We start from the raw sequence: 14,910 nt of genomic DNA on the forward strand, positions 1-14,910 counted from the left end.
TCCCATTAACTATCTTTAATGTGATAGATTTTTGTTGCCATGAATGTTGCTGTGCTTATCAATGTAAAAGAATTTATTTTGAGCCATGTGGTAAATGATCCAGTGTGACCAGCATATGGACGATTTTTGGAAAATACTTTAACTGGGTAATATTTTGAAATGTAAGGCATTGTTAAAGTCTAGTACAGTTAATAGGCTAGTAGAGAAACAAGCCTCTCATTCATGTTATTAAGGCTATCAGTTTAAATAATTGAATAATTAATCATTAACGATAAAAATAAATAAATAAATGGCATTTGGATAATATTAAAAAATAAACATTTACATAAAATAACTCTTACGTAACAACTAAGTTGTCATCTGTCATCTGAATTCTAAAGCTAAAGTGTTCCTTTGATCGCTTTGGTCAATCGACACTTCCCTGGCTCTGTTGAATTGTTGTTGCTTTTTGGAAAACTGTTGTATAATTTGTGTATTTAGATTATTTGGTTAAGTCGTTTAATATTTTATTTTGTTCATTTACTACTTTCACCTACGATTTCCAGAAAGGTTCAACGACGTCCCTCACAAAGATGAATCCGAGTGCTCCAAGTGCTCCGATGGCCTTGTTGTACGTAGGTGATCTTCATTCAGACGTTACGGAGGCCATGCTATTCGAGAAACTGAGCCCTGCTGGTCTAATTGTCTCCATCCGAGTGTGTGGGGACATGATGACCAGTTGCTCACCTGGATATGCATATGTGAACCTTCAGCAGCCATGCTGAGCGTGCTTTGGATATGATGAACTTTAACGTCATCAAAGGCAGGCCTATGCGCATTATGTGGTCCCAGAAAGACCCCTTTCTGAGGAAGAGCAGAATTGGCAACATCTTCCTCAAAAACCTGGACAAGTCTATTGACTGCGGAGCCCTTTATGACACATTCTGCAACTTTGCCATTCCTTTCCTGCAAGGTGATTTGTGATGAGAACGGCTCTAAGGGCTACGGCTTTGTACACTTTGAGAGCGGCGAGGCTTCGGAGAGAGCCATTGAGAAACTTAATGGCATGATGCTCAATGACCGCAAAGTGTTCATTGGCTGCTTCAGGTCTCGCAAGGAGTGTGAGGCTGAGATGGGAGCCAGGGCCAAGGAGTTCCCCAGTGCGTACATCAAGAACCTTAGAGAGGACATGGACGACATGGTTAGCATTAAGGCTAAAACCCCACACTAATACAACGCAAGGAAACCCTAGAACTGGAACTGAGACCTACTGGTCTAGTATGTCGGTCTGCATAGTGGGTACAACTGTTCTAACAAGTGCTGGATGGCTCTTTGGCATCACAATTTGGTGATAGGCTGTGTGTTCACTCGAGTGTGCGGTGTGTGTTGAGTGTTGACGTGCCCCTTTGTCCCAGGCCTGTTTCCTCCGCCATGCAAGGCATCGGCGACCTGTCACAGCCGATCATCATCTCACGCCCGGCCTGGCTGTCAGCAACATCACCATCCCCAGCGACTCAAGAGGACGAGGACGACACCGATGCCTAGGTCCCGCCCACCAGGTGCCCTTGCCGTGACCTCTCACACCCCTGCTGTTCCACCTGCTGCTCCACTGCAACTCAAGTCTTTTTAAATCCATTATGAAATCCTTCCTAACAGTTTCCCTGCTGTTGCTCATCTTGTGGTTTAATCCTTCCTCCCCTTCCTTAGCCCCACCTTCCAGCTGCGGCGTGAGCCAATAGGCAAACGTCATCACCTGCGTGACTGTGCAGGACTTAGACTCGTCCACATGCAGACCGCTCAGTCCCAAGTGTCTGCCCCAAGCGTCGTGTAGAACACCGCCGACCTGCCCAAGTCACTGGCCATGGTCATGCCTTTGGTGAAGGCCTTGCCCTGGGAGGGTGTTGTTCCTAAATCCCCAGTCAGCTGTTAAACATTCAAATATAAAATAAAGATGCAAACTTCAGAATTAGTACAAGAGAATAGCTGGTCCTGTTCTTTATTGCAGGTTAATGTTAAGCATTATTGAGGCACCATCATATGTCTAAGAATAAAACAAAGAACCCACATTTTTATACTAATGTTAATTTAAAAAATGTATTATGCTGCACTTGTCCTGAATTAATTTATTATAACCATATTAGATTCTAGTCCATGACTAGCATGTCAATCAAAGCTTTATCCAGCTGCTTTTGTAACCTTTTCAAGAACAGAACACACTAACATCTCAATTCTAAAATGCATTGCAGTAAAGCAACACATTAAAGGTTATTTGGTTGTACTAGTCTATTGATCCTATAGGTCAGTGGCTATCAAGAATTGATCAAGCAGTTTTACTGGGTGTGTCTGTAAAAAGAACTACAGCTCTCAGTGAGCTCATTTTTTGGTTTAAGATTAATCGTCATGAAAATAATTGCGATTAAAGCTGTGTCTGTTTAATTCAACTATTATACTATAAACCTAATATTTTAAAAGGGCTGGCAACTTTCTAGATCAGATTACAACATGAGTGTTAAGTAGAGGTGCTGTAGCTATACAGAATACAAATGCCGCCAACACTGTAGTGTAAAGGATTACAAATAGAATTTTTAGGCCCATTGCCTCAACCTCCAGCTCGAGATACCCAGGGTATGGTGTATTGAGCCCATTAGTGGCTGTCAATTTAACACAACCTATAGTGGGCAACATATCCTCATCTTCCCCATATAAATGCATTCAGAAAAATTGCTCCGTAAGAGTACTCACTTGATTATTATTCTCCAACAGGTAAGGAGTAACAACATTGCAAATCTTGAGCTCTACTAGAGGACATGTTCCAATAACACACTGCAATAATTGATCACAGGAGGGTTGTGTACTAGCTGAGTAAATGGGGTGAGTCAGGCAATCTGGGGGAACAACAACTGGGGGGTCTCGTTTCCCTGGGAGCTAGAGAACACTGGGTTTGCATTTCTTATGCTTCACTTCTGTGGGCAGTTCTTTGCAATATGCCTTGGAACCTCACATTTGAAACAGACTGGTTGCACATCCAACGGATACTTTGGCTGTGAATTCGGTCTGCTAGCAGTACTACTTTTCTGTACTGTGAGGTCTTTAGCTGCTTTAGTTAATTCAACTATGGCACGGCTCTGCTATCACTTTAAGGACGTCCTCCAGAGTGACTGACATTAGTTCTTGCACTTTATGAGCTGCACACTGTGCTCGACTAGTACTACTACCACCTCTCAACTTTACAGCTTTGGCTTTAACTAAGGACTCCTCTAGAAACCACAAATAAGCCTCCTCCCGCACCTCCATCACAGAGGATTCTGGGTTGTTTTGCACATATCTGCAAAGCTCTCTCCTAAGAGAAGAATCTGACTCCCTCTATGAACTGATCCCTTAGTGCCAATCTCTCATCAACTACGACACCACTTCAGTAGCAAGCTAAGGGCTTGCGCCAAGGCATGTGAAAATTCTCTTATGTCTTCACCCTCCTGCTGTTTACAGCTGTAAAAACAATGCAACAGTTGGGGTACACTGTGATTGTCTGAAAATGCTTCTCTGAGGTAGGTTAACTAGTCACTAGCATTATCAAGGTCAGCACTGCTGCACATACATGCCTCTTCTAGAGCCAGACCTCTTAGCAGGGACATAAAATCATACTGGTCATGGTCAGACTGATTCCTATCATCTGGTCGACATCTTCAGTGAAATCATCGACAGGCCTACCATCTTTCTCAAGCTCGCCACAAAATGGGGGAATATGCTTCTCCATGGGAACATAAACATAAAATCTATCGTAGCCATAGCTTCCTCATGTTTAGTATGCAACTCCCTAATTTGTTCTTGCAACTGTGATTCTTGTTCACCTGACTGTGATACTGTACAAACTTCAGTCTTTACAGTCCCTACTACGAGCTTGGTGAAGGATAGGAGTTGATGATGAGTTGGCTGGCACAGTCCCTCTGGCCTAAAGTTCCTGTCGTTGTCCTGTTGCGTCACAACGATGATCTCTGTAGCTCTGACGTGGTATCAAAACAGTTGTAACCAGACACCAGAACACCACTCGGTCTCCCACTAAATGCCAACCTGCTCTTCAGCACTACCGCATTAGGTACTTCACTCTATACTTGCACATAAAAAAAAAACCCTTTAGTTCCTCTTAGCTACTTGGAATACTCCACTCCTGGTAGCAAGTTTTATGGCCTGTGAATATTTGAGACCCAATGGGACATTCCTTTCCTATACATACATGAGAGTAAGAGGAAACCAGGCACATCAATTGAAAATATATGTATTTCTCTTTTTTAAACTTCCTGTAGTACACACAAGCTAGTGTACACATAATATGTCAGTGGCTGTTTGGAAATTTAAAAAAAAAACAAAAAAACAAACTATGCTTCCACACTGTAGTGTGAAGGATTACAATTAGAAAGCATCTTCTAAAATGATCGCTGACCTGTTGTGCCTGTACTTACTTTGTTAACATGTGCTAAACTCCACAACACACGTAGGCTAAACACTGGAACTTATCTGCGCTCACTCACAGTAGCTACACAAACTAACTAAACAGAAAAGAACATATTCACTTTTCCACTGACCGTATACAATTATTTTCTATGTCCCTTATTACAGAAGCGTCAACAAACTAAACTAAAATAAAGTCCCAAAACAACTGCCTTCCGGTTGGTCCTAAACAGATAGAAAGGTTCATGGAAGGTGAACCTGCAACACTGATGGAAAACTCCAACCTTTATCTTACAACTCATGCACGCACACACCCACAAAATCATTCAACAACCCTTTTGTTAGACGGCTAAAACAAATCTTAAATCTTTACTGTGTTGGTAAGGGAATAATCCAAGGTTTTTTCACCTTTTTCTTAAAACTCACAAAAAGGCAACTCACAGGAGCAAAATGTTCCTTGTTCGTTTATTGATAAACATGTTAATCCCGCTTGTTATCGCGATGGCACCACCTGGTGGTTTTAAAGGTACCACGACCTATTTGTTCCACCAGCTTTGTGTAGGCACAACCGATAATCACCCGGTTACATGTACAACCCAAAATGCATCTAAAATAAACATCAGAAATCATAAGTGCATTAACTCTTTGTAGGACTGCGATAGGTTGGATAACAACAGAACACTTGTCCCGCCATATAAGCGAAATGAACGCCTGCTTAGGTCTCCAAGTGGCCACCAATTGGCTCCCCAGAGCACTTAAATGTATTTACAGCTCTGGAAAAAAATGAGAGACCACTACAAAATGATCAGTTTCTCTAGTTTTACAATTGATGTGTATGAGTTTGACCAGGCTGAGTAGTTTTGTTTTATCCCATAAACTACTGGCAACATGTCTTCCAAATTCCAGATAAAAATATTGTATTTTAGAGCATGTTCTTTATGAAAATGACTAATGGTCAAAATAACAAAACAGTTACAGAAATTTCAGACCACAAATAATGCAAAGAAAACAAGCATTTACAAACAACACGGTACTAATATTTCTACTTTGGATGAGTCAAGAATCAATATTTGGTGGAATAACCCTGATTTTTAATCACAGCTGTCATGCATCTTGGTATGCTTTCCACCAGTCTTTCACATTGCTGTTGGGTAATTTTATGCCACTCCTGGCACAGAAATTCCAGGAGCTCGGCTTTGTTTGATGGCTTGTGACCATCCATCTTCCTCTTGATTACATTGCAAAGGTTTTCATTGGGGCTCAGGTCTGGAGATTGGGCTGGCTATGAAAGGGTCTGGTGGTCCCTCATCCACACTTTGATTGACCTGGCTGTGTGACATGGAGCATTGTCCTGTTGAAAAAAATAAATAAAAAATCATCAGAGTTGGGGAACATTGTCATTGTATTTATTTATTTATTGTCCTATGCCAGGGGAGTCAAACTCAAATACACAGTGGGCAAAAATTAAAAACTTGGACAATGTTTTGCTTAAACATTGAATCTGGAACAAGCAAAGTTTAATACTATAGACACACGTGAAATCAAATGTCAAATCAAAGACATCTGTGGCATTCATTTTTTAAATAAATGTTTTTAAAAATCTTATGCCTCTTTCTTTATTTGTAGCCTTATGAGTTAAATTTCAATGGTAACCTTTTTTTTCACAGGCTAACAATAATAATAATAATAATAATAATAATAATAATAATAATAATTTCCTTCAATGAAAATCCACCCATTCAAGTCCATGCTTTGGAGTAGCGAGGAAAAGTGCATAAAGAAAACATTCATTCAAGCTCAGTTTGCTACTCTCTGATCTACTCTGATGCACACTGGTCCAAGCCAGATACCTGACATCTCTTCTTGGATGCTAGCTCATCAATGTTTGGGGTCAGGCTCTGAGCTGAGAAAATCCTCAGGATTGAGTGAAGGTGTTCATCAGTGAGACGACTCCTGTGTGATGTTTTTCTCATCTTCATCAAGGAGAATAGTTGCTCACACAGATATGTGCTGCCTAACATAGAGAGCATTGGAGCAGCTGGGGCATTGTGTCATGGATGTAATGTGGAAACTGTGCAGCGCCCACAGCGTCATACTTTGACTTCAGCGTGTCACTATACTGGAGTTCAAGCAGCTCCATTTGGAGGTTAGTTGGTGGGCTTTCCATATCAACTGCAAAAGGATTACTAAGCAGTTAAAACCTACATTTCTGGGCATCAAAGTCAGCAAATTGCCAGGTCACTCGGCACTGAGTAACTTGAGTTTTTCAGCAAACTGTGCACTTGGGAACATGGCAGTAGAGCTCTGCATTTTTATGGTTTGGCCATAAAATTGGCCACAGGCACAATTTTGTTTTAAAAGCCCTCACTGCAACATACATGTCTGTGATGACATGGCCCTGACCCTGAAGCTGCAAGTTGTGCAGCTGGTGGCATGAGGTTGCTAATGAATGTCAACAGAGGAGGGGGCGTTTGTGGGTCCTGATTGACACGCCAATGCACCAGCAGAGCATTCTGGGATTTGTAGTATTAGCGGTGAATTCACTGTCTACCGGTGGGCCAGCTCTAGTAGACATATAGTATTTTCTCGCAGGCCAAATATAATTACACTGTGGGCGAGATTTGGCTTGCGGCCCTGAGTTTGACATCTATGTCCTATGCTATTGCAATGGCGACTCAGATTTTTGCTTAGGGCTTCATAAAGACTTGGGACAGCCCTGGCATCACAGTTTTGTGCACAGGAAAATCATCAAACCTGTTAACTGCGCTACCAGGGTTTTTCAAGTAACTGTACAAATAAATTGCAAACACAATTTCTTTTAGAACTTGGATCCAGTTACATTTTATGAGTGCCAAAATGTAATGAATCACAGCAATTTAAAAAATCGCCTTATTAGTTGTGACTCTAGAATCCTTTACACCTAGAAAATTACAGAAATTACATCTTTGATCTTGCGCTCAAAATCCTCCACATGCTTACTAGATTCACTGCCTGCACACTTTCTTAAGGAAATCCTACCTGAAGTAATTGAACCTTTTCTAAATTTAATAAACTCCTCCTTGAACCTTGGCTACATCCCTAAACCATTCAAATTACCAGTAATCAGACCACTTATCAATAAATCTAACGTCGACCCATGTCAGCTGTCAAACTACAGGCTGATCTCAAAGCTTACATTTATTTCCAAGATCCTAGAAAAAGCTGTAGCTCAGCAGCTAAGCTCATATCTGAATCAGTACCAGATACATGAAGTTTTTCAGTCAGGGTTTAGGCTTAATCACAGTACAGAAACAGAACTAAATAAAGTAGTTAATGACCTGTTGTTGGCTTCTGACCTTGGTTAGGTCTCTGTGCTTATAATGCTTGAACTGCGTGCAGCATTTGACAATATAGATCACAACATTTTACTAGATCCTGAGAGTGCTACGAGTGTTCAGGCCTGTCCGAGCCATCAACAGAGCAAAGGGACTCAAGGTACTGCCCGTTGTGCCTGTGCCCATGCGTGCCACACGCCTCTCTCCTGCCATCCCTGATAACTGCCTCTCTGCCCGTCTGACCAGAACATGGTGCAGTGTGTGTTCGTGGCTATCAGGACCATCGGGAACATCATGATTGCCACCGCTCTGCTTCAGTTCATGTTCGCCTGCGTTGGCGTCCAGCTCTTTAAGGTGCTCTCTGCTCCCCGTGCACACGTACCACCCCCTGCACCTCCCTTACTTCGTAATGACACCAGCAATACATGAATTGCACTTATGACTTGTCTCACTTTTGACAAAGTAGGTGCTCTTGTGGGTGCTGTTGAGAGTAAATGTTACATTTTGTATCGCAGGGCAAATTTTATTGCCGCACAGATGAGGCAAAACACACACTGAAGCAGTGCAAGTAAGCACTACTTAGGGAAGGTGTCTGTGTGTTATCAAATGGCAATGATTCATTGATTCTGTGTTGTTCTCATAGTGTGTGTGTGTGTGTGTGTGTGTGTGTGTGTGTGTGTGTGTGTGTGTGTGTGTGTGTGTGCGTGTGTTTGCATGTAATGCAGAGGCACATTTGTGGTATATAAAGATGGTGATGTGACTCACCCGATCATGCGCCAGCACTTCTGGCTCAACAGCGAGTTTAACTTTGATAACGTGCTGATGGGCATGATGGCCCTCTTCACTGTCTCCACCTTTGAGGCTTGACCCACGTAAGTCTCCACAATGATGTGATCCCATGTCAAAGGGCAAAGGTCAACTAAGCACATATTTCCTCCCCTGGGTTACACTTGTTCTCTTCTGTTTCATGATTTCCCTCAGACTCCTTTACAAGGCCATCGATGCCAACGGGGAGAACCATGGCTCATTCTACAACTACCGCGTGGAGATATCCATCTTCTTCATCGTCTATATCATCATCATTGCCTTCTTCATGAGGAACATCTTCGTGGGTTTTGTCATCATCACACTCCTCCACTATTCATGCTATGTCATGCTGTAACTGAAGCTAGTTATTTGGCCATTTGTCTTGTCCCCAGCATTATTTCATGGATGCCTGGAATTTCTTCAATGCTCTCATTGTGGTGGGGAGTGTGGTGGAAATTGTGGTTACAGAGTTCATTGTGAGTGTCCAGTCTGCTTTCATACTGTTACTATCAATATAGAAGTATAGAAAATGTATTGGCTGTAACATTGAGACTGAGACATAAAACCAGAAAACATGACTAGAAGTAGAGGAACAAGCACCACAGCAGGACAGGTTACTTAGGGGAAAACTCAAAACAGGTGTTAAGAACAGTTAGAACAAAGCATATTACAGGGTGGAAACAAAAAAGAACAACAAATCCACATGGCACTAGCACCACGGCAACCATGATGTCAGGGTGGGGAAACTATGGCAGTGGCATACCTGCCATACAGTATCGTATGATTTCTCAGAAATATTCTCATTAGTATTTTAGATTATTATTTCATTAGAATCATTATTTATAATCAGTAATCAGCAAAAATTATTTACAACTATATACTTGTCATAATCATCACTGCAATTGAATTTTTAAGACTGTCCAGAAGGTGATATTATTGCAAGTTTATAAACTTGGAGATCTACTAGACATTAGGCACAGCAATCAGATAATCTTACTCATAGAAATTCTTTATATAGCCTCTGCCTCTCTTACTTCCTTTTCCACAGAGCTCTGAAGACAGTTCTCGGGTGTATATCGCTTTCTTCTGTCTGTTTCGTGTGATGAGACTGGTTAAGATGCTCAGCAAGGGGGAGGGCATCCGCACACGCCTCTGGACCTTTGTGAAATCTCTTTAGGTCAATGGTCACTGCAACAACAACAAAAAACCCCTCAGTTTCTTCTCTCTACCTGAACACACAAAAGCTGAGAATTCAAATGAGATTTTTTTCTTCTGTTTTCTTCTGTTTGTCCCAAAGGCCCTCCCTTATGTAGCGCTGCTCATCGCCATGATCTTCTTCATCTATGCTGTGATTGGCATGCAGGTGGGTGGGGGAGGGAATACAGATTCTGATGAGTGTGAACATACAAATACACGTCATTTGAAGAGCACCGAATATGAACCCACTGCTGTGCAGGCATCTCAGGGACATGGTGCTTGCCTGACTGTCTTTCTCCCTAGCAGACATTGGAGCAGAGGAGCCAGCAGGAGGCACAGCAGTGGAGTCATTGTGGACCTCACAGCCCGCGGGAGCGTAGACAAAACTGCACTCAGGTTGGATGAGTCTCATCCCCACCTGTGTGCGTGTGTGCTCGTGTTTGTGTGTGTGTGCGTACATAGGTGTGCCACGGGCGAGGCTTGGCAGGAGATTATGTTGGCCAGATTGCCAGGGAAACGCTGTGATCCAGAGTCGGACTACGAGCCCGGCAAGGAATTCACCTGCGGCAGCAACTTTGCCATCATCTATTTCATCAGCTTCTTCATGCTCTGTGCTTTCTTGGTAATGCACAATTCTTTTACTTTCATGTGAATTTAATTCAGATGCTTACATTCCTCTTTATTTGCTGTGTCCATTTATCACCTTTCCCAGATTATCAATCTCATTGTTGCTGTCATCGTGGACAATTTTGACTACTTGACACATGATTGGTCGATTCTGGGATTGCATCACTTGGATGAGTTCAAAAGGATCTGGTCAGAGTATGATCCCGAAGCCATGTAAGGCCCACCTCCATAAGTAAGCCCCACCTCCATAAGTAAGATACACCTCCATAAGTAAGCCCCACCTACATAAGTAAGCTCCACCTCCATGTCTCGCTTTGCCGTCTCTCTTCATCGTCCACTTTTCTCACTCCAGCATTCTTCACAGGGTTTCACAAAGCACTTGGACGTGGTGGCCCTGCTTAGGACTATCCAGCTTCCTCTGGGCTTTGGGATGCTCTGTCCCCACCGTGTGGCCTGCAAGGTACTGCACACGCTCATGCACTCAGACAGACACAGACACAGACACACACACACACACACACACACACACACACTAGGTGAGCCATTCTTGACCTACTTACCTGCAGCAGACAAAACACAGATGCATTCATTGCTGTCTGTGGACTCCTGCCAGCAGCAAGGTACAGTATCAACTCATGGTCACCTGGAGCTTCTGGGCCATCTTTGATTTGCTGATAGTATCATTCTAAGTGTCTTTTTGCTTGGCAAATATTTGTGTGTACTATATTAGTGTCATTCATAAGAATGCAGAGGACAGAAAGAGGCTTCCTCTATGAAACTGCCATGTGTCAGCCATTGTGGTGATGAAGTTAAAGGGCGCTCTGTTATTTCCATAATTAATTTTGGACCATTTTGTTGCATCAGCAGCAGTTATGGTTCAGATACTGTAACGGTAATTCCAGGTTTACATTTGTAATGTCAGGTTTACATTACATTACAAATGTCGGTATGCATCAGTTTATTTCCAGAGCTTATCACAGAAGAGACCTTCTCTGTTTCAGAGCCATACTTTAGCATTGGTTCCATTTATTTCAATGCCATATTTTATATATGCACACTAGGCCTGCAGCTATAGGATATTTTAGTAATCGAGTATTCTCTCGATTATGGCATCAACTAACTGATTTTTCAGATAAGTAATACTTTGCTTTATTAAAGAGCAATTGGAAATATACAAAAAGAATAAGAAAAGTCTCTTAAAATAAACAACTTGTCACGATCAGTCCCTTTCATCTTCGGTGTTCCGTGTTTTCCCTGTCTTGTGTTTAGCTCTGTTCCGTTCCATAGTTTGATTTTGTCCTCACCTTGTTTGATTGCTTACACCTGTCCTTCGTTTCTAGTTTTGTGAAGTTGAATATATTTAAACCCTGCCTTGTTCCCTTAGATTTTGCTGTTCATTTGAATTATTGAATTTTGACTGATTGGTCTATGTGTTTAGTTCATTGAATGTTTGCATGTTTATTCGTATGGTTGTGTTGGTTTGTGCTCCGTGTTTCCTAGCTCTGAGTTTTCCCTAGCCTTAGTTATAGCCTGCTTCCCTGTTTGCTTTCGTGCCTTTGTGTGTTTGTTTTGTTTAATCATGTATCGCCTCGCTCTCTGTGTTGGCTCTTTGACCCTGGACTGCCTAAACGACTGATTTTGTATTTGCCCCTATTAAATCTCGCTCTTCTCCGCACGTGTCTGCCTCCTTACCGCTCAACGTTACACAGCTAAACAAAACAGAAGACTTGTTTGAATGAGTTGAATGCCAAATACAAAACAGTTTGCTTTACACCCATAAAAAATATAATCCAGGTAAAACTAAGTATTTGTGTGAAATCAGAAGTAGTTTATTACTTCCTCAGTGTAAAAAATGTGACAAACTGCATTTGTTCAATTCATTCATTCAAAATACAATTTTACGTAATGGAACTTACTCCAGTCCATTAACTATAATACCTACTCCAAAAATGTCAAATTCAATGTCTCTGCCAATAAACATGATGAGAAGTCACTCCAGCATAATTATACACCACTGAAGTGATTTAATGTCACATAGTGAACTAGCTGACCTTCCTCTTGAACTGTCCGAGCTCAGGGGTTAAGGTAATTGACTTATAATCAGAAGGTTGCTGGTTCAAGTGCCACCACTGCCAAGCTGTTGGACCCCTGAGCAAGGCCCTTAACCCTCAGTTTCTCAAGTTGTACTCGGTTGTAATTGTAAGTTGCTTTGGATAAAAGCATCAGCCTGTGAGGGGGTTGAGATGGGAGGTGGCCCAAAGACCACTGCTGCAGGAAGGACAACCAATCAATATAAAGGACCAAATGTGACAGGCATATGGTCAATGCCCACCCTGACGCCCCCTATAAATCATGTCATGTTGTCAAGCCCAGTCCCTCTGTTTTCATGATGAAGAGCTATCATTTCAGCTCCATATCACCAGCTTGTTTCAATACAAGCTGATATAAGAGTATCTGATGGAAATGTCCACCATTGAGGTTTCAGTGCAGTGTTGAACACATCTACCTTTCTCACACTGAACCTCTTAGGTCTGGAAATCAGAGTGAACAGAGAAACTGGACAAGCACCGTTTCGTCTGCTTGGCTTCAGAATCATTTGCATCTATATAGGAACCAAAAATTATAAACCTCATGATTGCACATTTGATATTCCTACATTTTATTTCCTGCTTGGAAATGTGCTATATTGTAGAGATAAGGGTTTCTTCAGCAATAATGAGGCACTTCCAAAAGGCTCCACAACACTCAGAGGAAGGACAGCAGCCTTAACTCAATGATCTATGCAATTCAGCATTTTATTTATTTATGCTAGCATATATGACTGTTAGAATAAAGGCCTATTGAAACAAAGAAAAACGGATGCGACTTTTAATGTCGTAGAATGCTCACATCATATTTGAAACATATATTTCTCTTATCTTTTATATGGCAAATATGTGGCAGAGATGTTTTTAACATCATCAACTAAACAAAACAAACAGGCAACCAAAGAAAAATATAAACATTCTGGCTTTAAGCAATGAAAGCTAGATAACTAATGCTTTGCGGTTGTTCCCAGGCATAAACAGACTAGGATACATTTAGATAAACAAAAACGACTACAAACACTGACCACGTGTTATGAATGTACTCACTCTTAATGAGCCCTCCATGTGTTTTCTTACATTTCTACATTTTTATAGTCAGTGATTTGCTTTTTATAGCCAGTCCTTTTCAAACAGTACTGAAATGTAGATATCAAGAAGGTGGAGCTTGACATTGTGGGCCTAAAAAAATTAGCCCAAGAAGATCTAATTAGTGGAGTATTTCACTGATTTCAGTGTATGTAATATGTCAGAATGTGCTTGCTAGATAGGCTGTGTGAATCTGCAGCTTGTGGCTAGATCAAATCAGTCCATCTTAGCCAATTTGTATTTTTATTATGACCTTTAAGTGATGCTATTGTTCTTGGGTCCACAGAAGTCCAAAATAATCTGCTTCAATGCATTTCTTAACTACATATAAGAAGGTTTGAATGGTAAGAATATGGTATTGATGATTATGATTAGGATTTAGCCCCACTAGCCCATTTATAACAGCTGCCCCTGTGTATGTATATGTCCTACAGTAACTATACGGCTTGCTGTGATTTTTATTCATGCTTTTTATTGAAATACCATAAGATATTGGGATATTATTGCGATATCAGGCTAACTGAAATGTTCAGTCAAGGTTAAGGCTGGTTTTCAGCATTGCACAAGGGCTGTCTTCAGACCACGGATGTGCAGGCCAGGAGGCTACACTGCCACGACAGCTGTCCTGCTCTTCCAGGTCGAACGGCTCAGGCGTCCTCACACTCAGTTCATCCAGGTCAAGTAAGAGCTTCATCTGTTACTGTTCTGTTACTGTACTGTTAGCTTCATCCAGGAAGGTCCGAGATTGGGCTGGCTCAGAAGGAGGAACATCGTGTGGCAGAAAGTCCAAAGCAGAGGGCAAGAGAGCAGCTCCGCGTCCAGCCGAAGGCGCAGATGCACACTTGCGGCTTTGTGGATTTGTGTCCATTTTAAGATCAGGCGAGCAACTTCTAGCTTTGTCCCGGACAGTCAAAGTGTGGTCCAGCTCATAAATGGGCACACCAGGTAGGTCAAAACACATCAGTAAAGAAGTAGGGCTGTTTCTAGTTGAAAATGAACACTTGGAACTTCGTGGAGTGGCAAATAGGGTGTCCAGATTCAAACAGATTTCCTCAACAGGCGTCATCATAAGGCTTCTTGGTGTAGTCATTGCTGAATTTCTTGATTGCCATATCGGGAATCTCTGGGTTTGGGAAATAGCTGTCCAGGAATCACGCTCATTTTCAGTAACCAGATTCTGCACTTTTTTAGCTAGTCCACTGTGCTTTCTTTGGCTGGTTGAGTGAGTCTCCACATGTTCAGCACTCTTGCTGAAATCGATAACCGTATTCATAGGACAGTTTTCCATGGTTCGGGATGTCGGTCTCAAAGAAGCTGATCCAGGCCTCTGAGTGCTCCTGCGTGAAGACTGCCTGCTACAGCTGACT

General features: G+C 41.9%; 3 pseudogenes; all 3 read left to right on the forward strand.

Moving 5' to 3' along the window:
• Positions 1-572: 572 nt before the first annotated feature.
• LOC145656056 (polyadenylate-binding protein 1A pseudogene) lies at positions 573-1,210 on the forward strand (annotated as a pseudogene).
• Positions 1,211-1,259: 49 nt separating this feature from the next.
• On the forward strand, positions 1,260-8,901 carry LOC145656058 (voltage-dependent L-type calcium channel subunit alpha-1D-like; annotated as a pseudogene).
• Positions 8,902-9,648: 747 nt separating this feature from the next.
• Positions 9,649-14,416, forward strand: LOC145656059 (voltage-dependent L-type calcium channel subunit alpha-1D-like; annotated as a pseudogene).
• Positions 14,417-14,910: the final 494 nt, after the last annotated feature.

Source organism: Electrophorus electricus, unplaced genomic scaffold (assembly GCF_041902795.1).
Source record: "Electrophorus electricus isolate QZ-2024a unplaced genomic scaffold, ASM4190279v1 Scaffold44, whole genome shotgun sequence".
In the NCBI taxonomy this organism is placed as follows: domain Eukaryota; kingdom Metazoa; phylum Chordata; class Actinopteri; order Gymnotiformes; family Gymnotidae; genus Electrophorus; species Electrophorus electricus.